Source organism: Alosa pseudoharengus, unplaced genomic scaffold (assembly GCF_046254945.1).
Source record: "Alosa pseudoharengus isolate Yale_2024_CS ecotype anadromous, Long Island Sound unplaced genomic scaffold, YU_APseudo_1.1 YU_APseudo_1.1_scf_3, whole genome shotgun sequence".
In the NCBI taxonomy this organism is placed as follows: domain Eukaryota; kingdom Metazoa; phylum Chordata; class Actinopteri; order Clupeiformes; family Clupeidae; genus Alosa; species Alosa pseudoharengus.
Window position 1 is genome coordinate 23,808,323 of NW_027468718.1, and position 18,361 is coordinate 23,826,683.

At 40.0% G+C, this 18,361-nt stretch overlaps 1 long non-coding RNA gene across 1 annotated transcript; it reads right to left on the reverse strand.

Moving 5' to 3' along the window:
• Positions 1-233: 233 nt before the first annotated feature.
• Positions 234-703, reverse strand: LOC143099684 (uncharacterized). Its single transcript, XR_012981712.1, has 2 exons — positions 626-703; positions 234-362 (listed from the first exon to the last, which is right to left on the reverse strand). It is a non-coding gene; the product is annotated as an uncharacterized LOC143099684 (long non-coding RNA).
• Between the last annotated feature and the right edge of the window lie 17,658 nt (positions 704-18,361).

The window sequence follows — 18,361 nt, forward strand, 5'->3', positions numbered from 1 at the left end:
CCGTATGGTAGTCTGTGTTACTGACGTGTTCCAGATCTGCTTATCATATGCAATACGGGTCCGCTTATTGTGTGTGGTACGGACCCGTTTATCAGACATCAGCTGGCTTTATTTGACATGTGAAATGTGATTGGTAATTAGGCCTAATTATCCTGAAAAATCTGTTTGCTACACATTTGCTAACAGGTTCGTTATAGGTTCACCCAGGCTAAAGTTCGTAACGTTTTCCCTAATTGTCTAATTATTTTTTTATTCAACAACCTGGCTGTAGAAGTGCAATCCCAGACAAAGTTTAAGTCGTGTTAATTCCACTGTTCCCATCGATATTCAGGCTGTCTTCCTCAGTCATCTCCATGGTCAATCTGAAACACAAAATAAACATTAGCCATTTATTCCTTTTTGAAAATAGGTAGTCACAATTACACTCGTTTTTTATCATCAGTGATCCTTTTAGCGTTATCAATGTTTTTTCCAAAATAGTTATTGTGATGGCTGTTTTGCTTAAGCTAAGGTAGTAGGCTAGCCCATATTGCTGGAAAATAATAGTATAACCTTAAAGTTATCAATCGCTCGGTTGCTTGTTGTTGTCTCTGAATAAAACAGAGATAAAAAGCAGATAACCTACCTTGAAAAGTTGGGCTGTCCTAGTCCAACCCCAGGCTGGCAAATCATGTCAAAAGATTGATAGTGAGCAAACCAAAGAACCTTGATTAACGTTACTGCTTGGACTTCTGCATGCGTGGAAAGAATATGGGGTTGTCTCATAGCACTGTTAGATCTGACACAAACAACAATTGACTACTTTTACCACTGCTAGGTAATAATAAAAATAATGAAACGAACATATGATCAATATTGAGCCAACTATATCTTCTTTTCCAGCCTTACTGTAGAAATTAAGTGGCCATGGGAACATAGTGCACCCCCATGGTTTCTAAATTTGTGCCATTCCAAAATACCTTTTTTTTCTTTAGCAGCCAGTTGACAATGAAGTAGGGAAAGGACAGTCAATTTAGCAGAATCAGCACCTTAATTAATATCATTACCACCTGGGTCTGCTGTGAAAAAATGGTCCTTCGGCTCATATCCGTATCACAGGTTTGGGCCAAATCAGTGTTTTGTATTTTAAAAGCATCTCCTGACTTCCAGTTGAGTTGCGGAAATTGGACCTGGGACAAATCTGTAAACCGGTGATAAAACAGCATTGCTAGCAGAGCTGAAACCTGTATCAGGAGCAGACCTGGCCCACAGTCAGATACCGTATGTCCGCTACAGGCGGATCTAAAGGCTTTTATGCGGATCCGGCCCATAGGAAATTGCTATCTGGGTAGGCAGCCACTCTGAAGCAGTAAAGGCAACTAACTGCTGAGTTGGAAGCCTGGGCTTTTAGCTCAGTGGTTAGAGCGTTCGACTCCCATGCCGGTGTGTGTTGAGGTGGCGGGTTCGAGGGCCGTGAGCGGCGGACGAATTACGACCTCTGTTACATTAGTCAATAGTGAAAGTAACTAACTGTGTATAACTGTTTTGTCGTTGACTGACACCACGGTGAAGTTAGTTTCACTTTCACATTTATTTATTAAACTCACTGTCCACGTGATCTGCCAGAGTCAGCTGGGAGGAGCTCGTGACTCACGCATAGGGCTCACGGCAGATAATACGCAAAATTTTGGTTTATGGCTATGGTTTAAATGTCCTTCCTATTTATTAACATGAACATGATGACTGACGAAATAAATGACTATGATGTTTCATAAACCATTGTAGGCATACATTTAACAAGTTATCATTATATCACATCAATTAAGTGTTTTCTGTAGGCTAGGCTACTGTGTGACATACACTACAGCATAAAAATCAACAATAGGCTATCAACACGTTTGCAGTAGGCTATCACTGTTGCAGAAATCACATACAAGAAGGCATCCTCTTGATTATTTTGTACATTTTTACACATTCCAACATAAGGAAGTAATTAGGAAACTTGACGTTTTTCTGCCTTATTTTCTAACTAATTTTCCGAGTCTGCAGTATCACCGAGTACAGCTGTTAGGTTACAAGAGGGTCTGGCGTCCCTTTGTTATGATGCACTTTCTGCGACGGTCACTCATCTCTAAATGACTTAACTCCCTCTCATTGGCGTCAATGGCAGTAAAAACCACTGTCTATGGTAAAAGCTATCCTCTGTGATGGTACTTCAGACTTCGGTTGATGCTATTCACAACTAACATCATTACCATCTGTTCCAAGGTGTGTGCAGATAGATAGATAGATAGATAGATAGATACTGTAGATAGATAGATGGATATATAAATCTATACTTTAGTCACCCCGAGGGAAATTGTAATAATTTAAAGGAACCGTATGTAGGATTTTGGCCAAAACTGGTACTACAATCACTTTCAAAATACTGTAGAGCGGTGTACACCGCAGATGTGGTAACTAGAGCAGAGCTGGCAACTGACTTTGTGATTAATAGATAGGTGGAGGGTGGCGGATCAGGCTAAAACACAAATATGTAAACATCAACATCAGTTGAGGGCTGCAACTTCACTTTTTTAAATGACGATATCCTGGCCGGACTACTGTTGTCAGTGATATAAGTATTTGAAATTAGCATGATTTCCTAATGTCTAGTGACAAATCAGGGCCATTTTATGATTAATTGAATTACATTTCTTACATACGGTTCCTTTAAACATTTTAGTTAGCTGGCTAGCTAGCTAGCAGCTGGCTGCGTTTCCTAAAGTGGAAAGATATTTTGTTCAGGTCTTAGTAGATATCTGTAACAAAACAGTCCTCCGAACAGCAACTCTCGCTTGCCCTCGACCCAGTCCATCTTCCGGTTTCCGGTTTGGCACGCTCAGCTGAAAAAAATAGAGTGGTGCGCTACTGTGCGCTCAGGGTTGGGTCAGATTACTTTGAAATGTAATCCATTACTGACTACAAATTACATGGTAATTTTTGTAATCAGTAACATAATCAGTTGGATTACCAAAAACATGTAACGTAATCTGATTACTTTAGGATTACTTTTAGATTACTTCAATAAATATGCCCAAAAGACACCACCACAGAATTGATGAAAGAATTCTCATTCTATTTTTCTCCACTCTTCTCCAAACATGCACAACTCAATTTAACCTTTATAAGGGCACACCTGGACAAAGAATTTAGCTTTCGCTGGATTTTTTTGACCCAGGGCCTGAGATTGGCATAAAAAAGGGAAGCATTAAACCCAAATGACACCATGTCCATTTCATTTGTGGGGGTGAGAAAATTATTATTTTGGGATGTTTTTCAACCAGGGCGACCTGGTGACTTTATCAAAGTAAACAGTAGCACTAAAACAAGAGGCTAAATTAAGATTAGGAGGAAAAGATCAGGCAGTGTGCCGAGAAACCTGCCCCAAAAGTATGTAAGTTAGTAAGTAAGTATATCTTTTGATCCCGTGAGGGACATTTGGTCTCTGCATTTATCCCAATCCGTGAATTAGTGAAGTCGAACCGGCAAGCCCAAAGGCCGAAGCCCTAACCAGTAGGCCATGGCTGCCCCAAAAGGCAGCATTTGAACATTAAACCACACAATGATCCAAAACATACAGCCAAACAAGGCAAGAAATGGTTAACAGAGAACAATATCAACATTTTAGAGCGGACCTCAATCCATCAAAAAAGTGAGCAGATTGCTAAAAAGGTGCAGTCTACAATCATTGTGGAGACATGAAGAGGCTTGGTGGGTATTATGAACCATTTTGAGAGCTGTGGTGGTAAATAAAGATGTTTCCAGTGATTGTTTAAAAAGTGTATGAAAAATTTGGAATACGCAATTTTTCATAAAAATGTTAAAAAAGATAAAAATACTTTTTTTTTATTCCATGTTTTTACCACATTGTAGTGTAGTATTGCAAGTGTAATTTTAAGTAAGAACAAACATATTGGTCAAGAGGAAATTAATATTTGCCAGGGGTATGAATAATTTTGTTCTTAACTATATCTTAAAAAAGTCTAAAAAGTGAATGTCTTGTCAAATTAAAAGATAGCTAGGCTATCATAAAAAAGTTGTATTGTTTACATGATAAAATGTAATCAGGTAATCCCGAACAATGTAACTAATCTGATTACACAATTTTTTTATTGTACTGTAATCTGGGCTGATTATAGTTACTTGATTTTTGTAATCTGATTACGTAATCCAGATTACATGTAATCCCCTACTACCCAACCCTGTGTGCGCTACCCGGCCAAAATCCTGGCGCGCCAGAAAGATCTACGTCATTTTGACGTCACATTGTCGCACTACCGGTCGGGAACGTTGAGTATGTAACATGTTTAACTGTTCCATACGGTCTCGCGTGCAAGCAGATTCCCTCAAATGCGCCGCTGACTAAAGGGAATGACAGATGTCATTGTCATTGGTTTAAATGATGTTACACCCAAAACACACCCATAACTGTTTAAGAAACCTAAGAACGCCTTGTTGCGTCATCCGCCCAACGTTTGATAACGAAAACACTTCCAATGTGGACTGGACATCCCACTAAAATTAAATAAGCTTTTGACAAGTGACCATGCGCTTTTGACTTTTACGATAGGGCCCCGTGTCTCAAATGGCGTACTCTGTGAGTACACTTTCATGCAGCGCCCTGTGTGCTTACTGGCAGAGTGCATGAATTTTAACAGAATAGTGTCATCTCATATCGAACACCAACTCCGTGCACTTAACGGAAATGACGATTGCTACATTTAAATATAACTTAATTGGTTTCCTCTATTCCACAGTGACATGGTCGTACTGTGTCAAAACATGAACAGTTTATGTTATAACTTAATTGTACCTCTGTAAAGTGTGTTTTCCACTGCTGCTGCTTCAGCTTTCTCAACCACAATTACCACGAGTTTGAAAATGCTCCCTCCCCTTCCGCTATGTAGCCAAAATGGCGTCCGTTGAGGGCGAAAAGTGTCCAGGGTTCCACACTTTTTGACCGTTATGAGTGGGGACCAAGGGGGCAGGCGAATTCCCAGAAGTAGAAGATATCAATGGAGGCTGAGGGACCACTTCTCTGCTAACCCCCATAGAAGCCCATTCATTTTAGGATTTTTTTGAAATACCATAACTTTATATAGCATATATCCTGTGCCGATATTGTAGCTTCTGTGTTATCTACATAAACAATAAAAGGCAAAACAAGACTCGCCTACCTCGTACATTTCGTTAGGTTCCCGTAAAAATAATGTTTAGCATGACCGGTTGTAGTGAAGCTAATGCACCGTAGGGGGATAACCGTATTGTTTGGATAAGAAGCTCAGTCCAGCCAGCACGGAAACTCATGAACAAAGCTATGTAGCCTACAATAGCATTGTATGAAAAACGGCACTAACGATAATCATTTCAGAGGTTTTCAATGTATTGACCGTATGTCGGAAAAGTGGAAAGAAGATTAGCTTCAAGGCTATCGTAACACCTCCAATTATCACCACTTTTGTTCAGAAATTCTAAAACAACGATGTTTTTTAACACTTCAAAATAACATTTGCCAAATGAACCTTACATTTTTCAGTAGCCATAGGTGTGTAGATTTGAACCAAATCTGGTTTGGTTCTTAACGGGAGCATTTACTACCTGAAATATCCGATTTTGTTTACCACGCTCTGAGTTATAGTGCTGGCCTGATGGGTCGCCGTATTTACGCCGTTTTTAACGGCACATGAACGGTTAGACCATACATGGGCAACATACGGCCCGCGGGCCACATACGGCCCGTGGGCTTTCCCTGACCGGCCCGCGTAAGGTCCGTGAAAGAACAATAGTCAAGAGCCTAGCATAGAGATAATGCATGCAAATCAATATCGTTGTTTTTATTTTGAAAGCGACTGCTATTTGTACGCCCATACATTTGTGCGTGGATGCATACGACGTAAACACCCTCACTGATGTGCTGGTGAATAGAATGCTTCTGCGTCGACACAATGCAGTTGCCTTTACGTCGGCGTAAACTGAAAAAAATGTCAATGTCAAAAAATCATTTTCGAGAATGAGGATTAAATACTGGACATAGACTAAACTAGATGTACCGCATAGCGGTACAAAATATGACCGCCGCTCAGTCCTGTACAGCCGTTCCGCGAAAATAAATCACACTTCAATTTGCCTCCATATTTTACTCCATCCCCCACTCTTGAAACTTTTGTGTATGCTTGTTTGGCATGCCTGAGTGTGTGTGTGCGGCTGCACAGAAAGTAGCCTACTGGTGCTGAAAAGTTGAATAGATTGTAGAATAGCCAAAGAAGATGTAGCATTGTTATAAAACCTTTAAAATCTCTAAACATTCACAAGTAGGGCAGTTCATCACAGTTCATCCATTGCAACTGATTGATGAAAGGTCATTTACACCTGTAGGCTACATTGTATTTGGGAAAAGCAAAAGGTATCAGCATGTTATTTATGTATTTATTTGTTTGTTTGTTTGTTTATGAACAAAAACATCTCTGTCAGTTCCATGCCGTTTTCAACAGCTATCAAAAACAAAGGTCATTTTTTGATGGATGGATTTTTTGTGAATGTTTCTTCTTCTACATAAGATTTTAGTCATCTTTAGTTCATGTAATACTTCATTGTCAATGCACAAATTAAGTAACAGTAGTCTGAAACGTTATTGTTAATGCACAAATTAAGTAACAGTAGTCTGAAACGAAATGCTGTTTTACATGTAACCAGTGGTGCAAATAACTGACATGTCCAAATGGGCCTTGATGAAATGCGTCGCTAGACTGTTCAATACACATTTTAACGGGCCAAAGTTGAAGAACTGTTGTCCGTTATTGTTCGTGCAAATATAGGCTGATTCATGTTCCCTTGCATTGTGTAACTGAGGTCCATGGCTAGTCTGGCTTTCACCAGACCAAGCTCAATCTTTTAAGAAATCAAAAAATAAATAGCGGGCAGATCAGGCTGGGTTCACCCAGCCTAGTCCATGGCACCCGATATTGTTTAATTTTCCGATTGAGATATCCACGCTCTGGCTATTCTAAATGCAAAAATGCATCAGGGAGTTATGACAAAACTGTAACTAACAAACTAGATCCTATAGAAAGCTGTTAGCTTCCCTAAGCAACAGGTAGGCTTATAAGGTAGGCCTATTTACAACATAAATTGTCAATAGGCTATGCTGGCGACACAAATAAAATCTCCTTTGGAAACCAATGGCTTACGCCTTACAGTATCAAGCGGACTTAAACTGCCATATTGTGGCGAAAAGTTGTAATACAATCCATGCAGCTCCTAGCCTAGAAATCTAGACGCACCCTAGCGGCGGCAAATTAATTTGCTCAATTTGTGAAATTGTACTACATTAAATTCGGGCATGTTTACAGCCTATGTACATCGTAGCCAGTGTTGGGGAGTAACGTAATACATGTACCGGCGTTACATATTTAGAATACAAATTATGAGTAACTGTATTGTATACAGTTACAAGTTAAATAGTTGGTATTTAGAATACAGTTACATTGTTGAAATCAATGGATTACATGACGATACTTCTCTGTTTCATAAGTTTATTCACTCTCTAAATAAATTAAGGCAACTCCATTTCCCAGAAGCTCCTGAAAGCAATCTATGATTTCCATGTTTAAATCCAAGCCCCGCCGTCTTGCACTAGCCTCAAAACGCAACCAGCGCGCATTATGGACGCGTCATCGGAGACCCTGAAATGACTGTTTGCACAGCAAATTAGGAGTAAAGTACAGTAAGTGGAGGTAACTCCTGTTCCTCACTGATCGCGGTTCCTGATGTCTGTTCAAAGGATATTTTCCCAAGTATTAATAGCTGCAGGCTACTTCGGCCAATCGGTTACACAATTTGCTAATCAATAAACAGAGCCTATTTACGTGTTGATTTAGACCTACAATTAAACCAATCTCTAAAATAGGCACTGCATTCTAAGTTTTTTATTCTAATTTAAAATAGCTTTATGGATTATTTGTTTTTTCTAATTAGATCTACATTTACGTTTTAAAATGAATTATATGGTGCAGTCTCTGAAGAATTATTCTTGCGAGTAGGCTAGCATATTTTAACGTTCGGTTTTTGATTGTCATTACGCAATCACGTTCATTTTGAGAGCACTGATATAGCCTAGATAGTGTTTACATTTACAGGTCATTTGCGTTCCACCTGTCATATGCGCCCCTCACTTGTACTGGGTTGATGCCACCGAAAAATCTCACAGGCACTAATGTATTTTCTGGCTACGCCCTTAAAGTAGCCTATTTATTTAGTTTGTTTTAATTAGCCTAGTCGCCTGCTGTACAGTAGTTTTAGTGGTCACCTTGCTATTTTAAAGTTGTATCAGGTAGCTTAGTTGACTTTACATTCTCCTATGTGGGCCTAACACTTCAGCCATTTGGAACAGAAGAACACACCAGAATAGGCCTGTTTAGTAGGCCTAAGCAGGATTTGATGGCTGCATTCCTACACTTATAAAATGCAATTCAATGCGTAAGTAATCTAAGTATTCAGAATACGTTACTCAGATTGAGTAACGTAACGGAATACGTTACAGATTACATTTTTGGGCATGTATTCTGTATTCAGTAACGGAATACGTTTTGAAAGTAACCCTCCCAACACTGATCGTAGCCTACTCTCTAACTTACGAACTCATTCATGCTAGAGTCAACTTAGGCTAGAAGCTGGTAACAGTAAGCGTTCACGTTAGCCAGCAGCACATCATCTTCAGCCATCATTTTGACAGTAAACTCAACAAACATTTTATGTAAATCATACGAATATAATCAACTCTAACTTACTGACAACTAACGTTAAGGAAGGCCTAGGCCCTAATTATAAATCAGACTGGGAGTAACGTTAACGTTAACATAACATTATGATGAACTGCCATAACGTAACGTAAAACATTAATTTGACCACAGCAAAGATAACGTAGCTAGCCTAAGTTGACTCAAGCATGAATGAGTTTGTAAGTTAGAGAGTAGGCTACGATGTACATAGGCTGTAAACATGCCCGAATTTAATGTAGTACAATTTCACTTTGAAACATTATCGTTAGATAAATAAATGCTTGCCATTAAGGTGGAGCGGCGAACTTGACAGAGAGCTGAACACTGTTGGTCCGTCTGACTGAACCGTTGCTCAAAATGATCTCCCGCTGGACAGTTCAAACGTCGTCGCGCGGTCAACTAAAAATCCACTACTTTTCAATCACCACGTCAAAATGTCCCAGTAAACCATGCATCCATGACTTTTCAATATCTTTTAGTGAACTATGTATCGATGGTCTATCGATTATGGTAATATAAACTATAAACCAATGTTGTTTCGATGTCTCTCTATCCATGCACTGTCGGAGTTTTGTCAGGATTGTAATGCTGATTCAATGTCTATTTACCATTGAGATTTCAATCTCAACCAAAATGATGATTTGGATGGAAAATCAACATCATATCAATGTCACCTTGCTTTCTGGGGATTGATATTATAAGATTAACGTACCTGCAGTAAAAACCAAGCATGTCCGATAAACATCCAATTTATGTCGGCTTCAAGGAGAAATGGGAATTACATTTCATGTGAACATCGTCCTATCCTTATTAGACGTTCTCTGCGGTAAATTACAGTCCTTGTAGGAAGCGTCCATTGTTTTTTTCAACCCACTTTTAACTTCCAACAAAATTACGTCTCACTGCAACGATGCGCCATCTAGTGGACAAACGACTACTTATCGCCAATACTTGAAATGCAGCCATGATGATGGTGATGAATATTTATTATGGCTTTCTTTTAATCCTACTGAATTTGTAATTATGTATCGGCCGTTCTAATACCGATAGTATGTGGGTGCCTGTGTGTGTGTGCATGTGTATATGTGTGCACCGCCATCTACAGGCCAATGAGTGTACAGTCACTAAATGTACACATAACCTAATTTTTTTTAGACCCCCCCATGGATGAAATTCTACGAAACTTGGCATACCCCCAGAGAATGCCAGGTCAATCATACACATACAATTTGGTGCAGTTCTGAACATCTTAACTGAAGATAGGGGCGATTAAAGCAGAATAATATTGCATTTTCATTTTTTACCGGGGGGGGGGGGGGGGGGGTGCAAATCACAAATGAGTGATTATGGGCCAGGTTGATGTGGGCCCTTGAGACCAACATACCATAAAAGATTCTTCATCCTCAGTGCCACGGTTCAGGTAGTTATTTAGGAAAAACTGCTTTTTTTGCGGTTCGGGGGGCCCAGCACGGGGGTGGAGTGGCCCCTGGGGACTAAACGAAATTTTTCCGTAAAAGTCTAGTGGGGCTACATACCCACCAAATTTCATGTGCCCCGGTGGTTCGGTGTCCCGGGTATCGTTGACCAAAAATTCAGGAACGAAATTTTTTTTCAGATGACGAAAAAAAAAAAAAAAAAAACGTTGACAATCCCTATATGTATAATAATATTGCTGTTTTTCCTTTGTCTCCCTCACATTTTCATCTGTTCTTACGACTAGTAAACAAAACCATATGATTTACTTAATGTTATACAAGAACAGAATAGAATTGAACAGAATTGAGTTCAGACTTGAGTTCGGTATTTTGGGTCCGGCCCTCCTCAACAGTCCCAGTTTGTCATGTGGCCCCTTGGGTAAATTATTTGCCCACCCCTGGGTTAGACCGAGAATTCTCGTCATGAAATTAAAATTCACCTGGAGGATGTGTACAGTACACACAGCCTTACAACACTGTTTACAGCTCTTCATTTTTGGTACATAGCTAATTTAGATACACCTATGGTGTGGGTGCTTGCGTTTCTTTAGGAATCCGCCATCTTGGTTTGTATAGAAATGGATATTAAGTGACACATACACGCAAGACGGCGGAAATACGGGACCGACGGTAATAGGGGTTCCGATATAACTTTTTGTTTTGTTTTAGCCTACCATGACTGTTTTTGAAGATGATCATGTGTGGTAGTTTCAACATTAACACGACTTGATATCACTTGTGAGGATGATATTAATAATAATACATAAATAAATGTTTAACTTTGATGACTTTGAAGACTAAGGAAGTGTGAGAAGAATTTCTATCATATGAGTTACAAGATTCAGTTCGATGGCTAACGTCACGAAGTTAAGTGCGAGTGTGCGCAGTACTGGGGGGACCAACTGAAAAATCGTTCAATTTGACTCAGTGCCCTCCCATTGAAAATGACGGAGTCTGTTCATCCATTTCTTTTACTGTCTATGGTGGGGACTAGCAGTGCACTTCGTGTCGTGTGAATTGTGAGTGTGAACACCCTCACACACTCAAATTAGGTAAGTGCAGATAGGGCCTACACCATTTGAGACACAGTGTAAGAGTAAACGGCAAGCAGTTGAAACCGGTGTCCGATATTTAATTCTGTGAGACTATTGTTAACAATGTAATAGTACAACATGAAATATAACAAATAGTTTCAAGGTATTATTAACATTTACTATACATAACCTATACGTTACCCATGTCCAAACTGATTCAGTGTAGTGTAGCTGGGGCTTCTTGTACCTGACACAGCAAAACTACCTAGTAATTGAAGTGAGCCTTGAATCACAGATGTGTCAATCTGACCTTTATGATTGAAAATGAGTTTCAGGCAGACATAATCACTTATCATGTTTTAACCCATTTACTCCTAAAATGCCTGCTAAAAACGCTTATAGAATCCTATGGCATTCTAGACTAAATAATAGAAACATGAAATAAAAAGCATGCTGCGCTATGCAGCAACCGGCGGGAGATAGAATGTTGCGTCGTGCAGCATCCAGCGCGAATGGGTTAATGTCAGTCTAGAAGGAGGCATAGGCTATGATACAACATCTGTAATGTGAAGATCCACATTCCATGCTAATTTTCTGCATCTTAGCCTACATCTCACACAAATGCCTGTAAGTCTAATAAATGATTTTCATGCTGAGGTGTTTGGAGAAAATGATCAGCTAATATTTTATGTTGGAGAGGATATCTGAACTTGATACAGTGACCAACCAACCCCTGTTGTAAAATAAAGGATTAGCAGTTAAGAATAAAACATTGTTGGATACATTTAGTGGAATTGGTGATACATACACAGTATGCACTTATCTTACCATTTACAGTTAAGTAGGTGTTTGAGTTGGTTGCAGTATGGCTGTTCTACACATCTGCCTCATGCCACTCTCTTATCTAATCTCTCACATATATCTTCTAAGATGTTGGTATGTCTATAGCATATGTTTGAACACAATACAGAAACTATTTCAAATCAACACAATGACAAAAATGGCCACACCGCAGAACATGCTGAGGAAATGAGGAACATTAAACCCACACACTCATCACATTCATAAATCACTGCATTCTCAGACACTAAATTAAAATTTGGAAGATGTTAAGTTGGACATCAGAATCATTTGCTAAATATACTGCTCCTTGACCAAAAAGTAACAGAGCGTCCATTAATATGTTCTGGCTTTCCAGACCTACTCCAGCCAATCCTATCAAATAGGCCTAGACTGTGAATTCCAGCCAATGGCCTTTCCAGATGTTCTCTCTTGTATTTCATTTAATCCAACACCTCTTCAGGCCACTGTCCAGCCATAAATCAGATAGAGGAATCTAAGGGCATGTGGCTGGACACATAAGTCATACAGAGGAGTTTGTGATGTCAGTGTGGATATCTTCAGCATGTTTCTCCCTCTCTCTCCAGAAAACAATTAGCTGCACCAACCCCATGAGCCTCCCATGCCTCCTAAAGTGTTTGGGATTCCCTTTATTGCTTCTGAGCTTTGCCTCAAAACCACAGGGATAGTCCAGGTTTACAAGATGCTGTGTTTTTCTTATTCTTGGAGGATGTGAGGTTCACAAGTAACTGAGAAACATGAAATAGAGGTTGCAACTGTTTTTTCCCTGAATGGCTTTAGGTGTAGCTCAGCTCTATGGGAACACTGCAAGCTGATATGGAACTTCAAAAATAGCCTATGCACACTGTTGGCTACCACATACAAATATGTGAAGTTCTAAGTTTGTCATCAGACGTATCAGATATCATTTCACAGTGTTAGCGAGGGCCCTAGTCTATATTCCATATTTTTCCTGAGGAGATCCATTATATCAAAAAGACTGCATGTAAAACCTTGCAGTGCCTTCACTGTAAGAAAATAATTGCACTAAACTTATTATAGGTTCATTGCACACTTGTTTGGAAAGTGAGTCTTTTGCGCTGATGTCTTCGAGCATATTTTTCCTAAACAGATTTAAAAACTCTTGGACTTCATTGATCAGCTGTGGCCAATTCCAATGCAGGGCCAAGGTACAAAAACTAACAGTCCCACTATTCCACTCTATAAGTTTTGCACAATGACACTCACCTGCAAATTCCCAGGCTTCTTGGTTTCATCTCAATCCATCTGGACTTCTGCAAGACTAGCAACACCATGATCCATACCAGCTTTGGTAAATTTATTTGACACCATGAGCAAAATGACGGATTGACCATCAGACCACGGTTTATCTCCCTGTGTTTTATTTGTTTTGGAATTCTCAATGGAATGTGAGATTTGATTTTTAAATTCTGGAAGCATGCTGTAAGAGAAAACTTCTGCTCAAGAAAAAAAATCCACTTTTACGTATTAAATCATTATGTCCTTAAACCCTTGGCTTTAAGGAAAGCATCTAGCGTCTGGAATATGGGTAGCTGTAAAAAATATCCATTGTCATGCCGACTTCAGAACATACCTCAGTATACTTTAGAAGTCTGAAAATGCATCTGATGTACATTACTCTCACAAAGTGCCTTTAATGAAGTACATAAATCACTATTCTCACACATTGAACAATGTGCAAATACCACATCTGTTTAACCGGGGAGAGTGGAGGACCACTCCCATGCAAAGAGCCTTTATAAAGCACAACACATGTCACGATTTAGTCTTTGGGAACTCTTAGCCTTGTATGATTGAGACTTGTGAAAGTGATATATGTCTCTCTCCCTCTGTCCTGCCATTGCTGGTCTCTGAGTGACTGTTCAGGAACCTGTGTAAGAGCTCCCAAGACACCGTCTCTGCTCACCTCTCGCAGAAGTGTTGAAGGACCAGTCCCCCCCCCCCCCGATGGGCAGGGTCTCACAAAGCATCTTTTTCACTCAGTCCATTTCTGACAACAGAGGAATGTCACTCAAGTGACACCAGAGGGAAGCCGCGTCTCTCCAGCTTCAAAACAAAGGCATGCTGCCACTGTGACTCTCACCAGCTGCGCAGATTTTTAGGAGATCGTCCTTTTATTTATTCAAAACAAATTGCTTGCACATGTTCCGCTTGCCCTTGCCCTTTCCATTAAGGAACTTCACACTCGAAGCTTTTCCTGAAGTGGGAAGGAGAAGGGACAGTTGTCAGGCCGACACATCACCATTCAGCTGAGGAGAACATGCAAAGGCTTTCATTTCACATTGACACTTTGTGACAGTGGGTCAGACAGTGTTTAGATTGGTTCCAGAGACTTTGATGTTTGTCCATTCTTGTGATTCCTGGCCTGTTTGTCATCATACCTTTAAAGTGAAATTTAAATCAAATCAGAAATAACATAAGGTAACGCTTTTGCACGAGCAATTACAATCAACGTCATTAGCCTGATATGTTGGCCCTTCCCATCCACTGGAGCGAAACTTCAGGGTTATGATGCATTAGCATCTTTTCCATATCAAAGCCAAACCTTTGGAGCTCAGCCTTTGTGTTCCAGGTTCTGCCAATGTGTGTTCAATGATGAATGAGGAAATTAAGTCGAGGTTGTTGTAGGACATTGGGCAACGACCTCAGGAGTTTGAAAATCACATGGTACCCAGACATCAGATGATTGTTCCAATGTGGCTGTGCTGTCACTGAATTGGTCAGTTGGGACCTTTGAATTCTTTTCAGTGGACTTTCCACATAGAGCCTGTGCAGGATGACAGGAAGGTCGTAGTCCATGCATTCGTGATGAGGCCTGTTAGAGCCATTGCTATTACCTCGGGTGTTATAAATGTCAGCAGAGGAAGCCTGCATGAAATGTGGTAGCAGACAAGTCTGTAATAAAGTTGTTAAATTTAAGACCAACTACAAAATGGGCAAGTTTAACATGTAACTAAGGGATATTGGTGAAGGCTAATCATGCCAGTGACACCATTTGAGTTGAAGACAATCATCAACCTAACAACAGAGAGATATTCAGCTCATATTCAGAATCCAACTTTTTCACAGGTGTCTCGGAACATACAAATGACTTCAGCAGTTGTCTTGAAGCATTCGGTCATTTACTCTATGGCAGGTGAAATACCTGGTGCCTAAACACAGAGGCAGCTGGCAGGCCCTGTTCAGAGGAAATGTAGAGGAATATCAAAGCAGCTCCTCAGCTGGGCTTGGCAATCAGGGCTCTCTGATATGACAGTGAGAGAGTGAGTGAGATCAAGCATAGCCCTATACGCTCTTGCAGAGATCTGCAGAGATGTTGATGCTGCATGTGGACAAATATATCTTATATTAGTGCCATATCAAAGCTCTTGAAGATGCCAAAAAATGTGTTTGTGTTTGTATGTGAGTAGTAGTGAGTTTATTTGTGATTTAGTTGTCCATGAATTGATGGTTGTAATAGTGTGTTGACTGGTGTCTTGCTTACATTTTCAGTAACTGGAAATGTATCGGTAATCTTTTTGCCACGTAGCTCATAAACATACAGTGTGACCGCTGTGACATGCTCCATGTGTTGCTTGCATTTAAATTTTATATGAAACAAATTGTGATTTGAACTGATTACCTGTTGCAAATTTGTAGACCAGCATTTATACATGCACTGAGAGAACTGTTTTTCATGAGGGAAAAAATGTGAACAATCTTGTTCACAAATGCCTCTCAAGAGCTACACTAACAAACACGTTTTATAGCACTTCCGAGTTGTGTTCCAGGAAAGGCTTTTCATAGCATATTTGACCATTGGCACTGTCCTGTGTAAAACTCATTTCATATTTAATGAAATGCATTGATAGCAGCAACCACTCAGGAAAAGTTGGCAGACATAACCGCACACATTTGTCTCTTAAACTCTCAGCTGCTCATCTGGGAATGGTATATCTACACGTGCTCCTTTCCATGGCATTCCCTCTCGCCTCTTAACAAGCTCACTGAGACACATAAAAGCTTTCTTGTGGACTTTAACACGATGGCCGCTCCATCGCTTTCATCCTGACGGTCAGCAGTGAAACTAAGAAAGTGGGTCTGAGAATGATTGAGATATCTGTCAGTGCAGAATAATTGATGTCATTTGCAGGAGTTGAAGTGGCGGGACAAGAATGAGACATTTTAGGGAGAATCAGGTGTATATTGCAAAGATTCATGACTCAAGGAAGACAGCCTGTGGAGAGAGGTCTTCTGATTTATGATGCCACACCACAGTAACAATAATGCACTGGAAGTTTCTGGAACTCTGGGAATCAGAACCTCGAACGTGATAGAACTGAAGAAGTTCACGTGAAGTGTTATTTCAGTAGAGGGTGATTATCGAGGAGCTAGCTGTTTTCTCCTAACATTCTGGAGTTTCCATTTCCTTACATTCTTTTGTCCCCTCATGATTTTGGCAACGGTTAGTCATCTGTCAATAAAACTGGATAGTTTTTAGCGAGCGTAACCCCAGAGAATGGAGCTGGAGAGAGAAAGCGTCACCATTCAGTCATGCATGACTTCTTCAGGAATATGCTCTCCTTTCTGAGTAGGTGACTAATGGTGGCTTTTATGCCTTTATTGCGGATAGGACAGTGGAGAATGACAGGAAGCGAATGGGAGAGAGAGTCGGGGTGGGATCCGGAAAGGACCACGGGTGGTATCATTATCATTATAGCATCACTATATTCCAAGCCAGCACAGAACAGCACATCACAGAAAAAGGCAAAAAGGTCTTTCACTCAATTAAAATCCTATTCCAGCCAAGAAATGGCAAAGATGAGGGGGGAAAAATCTAACTAGCAAACACGGAAGATTGATATGCATTGTGTTATTTCTTTTAAGGTTGAATAGAAATTTCAGTACATGGCCCGACTTGTCTCGTAAGGAGGCTTAAATGTGTCCATCTGTCCAAACAGTTTGAAATATGAGTGCAATAAATTAAACTGAAGCACTTGAAACGTGATATGAAAGGTTGCTGTAGAAAAATTTACATAAGAGTAATCTCATGTTCTTGACTGAAATTAGTTTTAATCCAAAAATGAATGTGTTGTTATGTTATTATGAGCATTTCCGTGGCTGTTATGTCTGTGCATGCTGCAAATTGGTCTTTGGCTTTGCCTGAGACATGTCCTCAGAGGCCCACATAAATAAACATTGTGAGCCCAAATAATGGAGAAAATCCTCTCTGCAGAAACTTTGCCCAGCCTCTCATTTCAAAGTCACATGAAGAAATCTATCCCAGAGTAATCTCAAATTGTTTATGTATTGTTTTCAAATATGAATCTGCAACCTAACCCTCTTTGAAATATCTGAGTCTGTAAACAAGCAACCAAACTGCAGTAATTCAGTCAATCCTTTTTTATTTTTCTATTTGCGGGCACAAGTCAAAATCATGATTTTATTACATGTTCAAAAAACTCAGGACAGCATTTCAGTTTCCAGCATTTCCACCAGAGTTGCAGAGCGTGTGCTGAAAGAAAAAACAGCTTTAAAGGTGATTGCATGTAGTATGCTGTGGCTCAATGTGCCCTTTCTCCAGTGATGTGACAAATGTGCTCGCCTGTGTGGCAATGGATGGTGCTGCTCTCACTGGGACAAAGCAATCTCTCTGTGCCCAGGGACAAATATTTTATTTTATGGCAAAACTTATATAAGCTCACATGTGCCATAATATATGATTTTTAAGGACAATTTAATGTATGCTGGTTATGACTTGATCAGAAGCATATGTGTGGAATACCTAAGATACATATATAAACATACAGTACATAAATAAAAAAATACTGCAATCGTTTTTTTTTCCATCAATTATGGAACGGATACAAGTAATTTGTTTGGAGAAATGTCACCTCTCCTAGAACCACCCCCACAAAAACCCATAGTGACAGTTGGGATGTAGAGTGGAGAACTAGTTCTGTGAAGTCTCAGCGAATAATTTGCCTGCATGTAGATCATAAATCATTACAATTGCAAATGAAATCCATGCTGGTATGAAGAGTGGATTTTTGATGTCTTTCAAGGCTGATATAGTGCATTTTGCCTTAACTACATAATCTCAAGCAGACTCAGCCCCCCACCCCCATCTCACACAAGGCCCGACTGCTCCAGTGTGAAGGAGATCAGCTGCTCTGTGAGTGTGTGTGTGTGC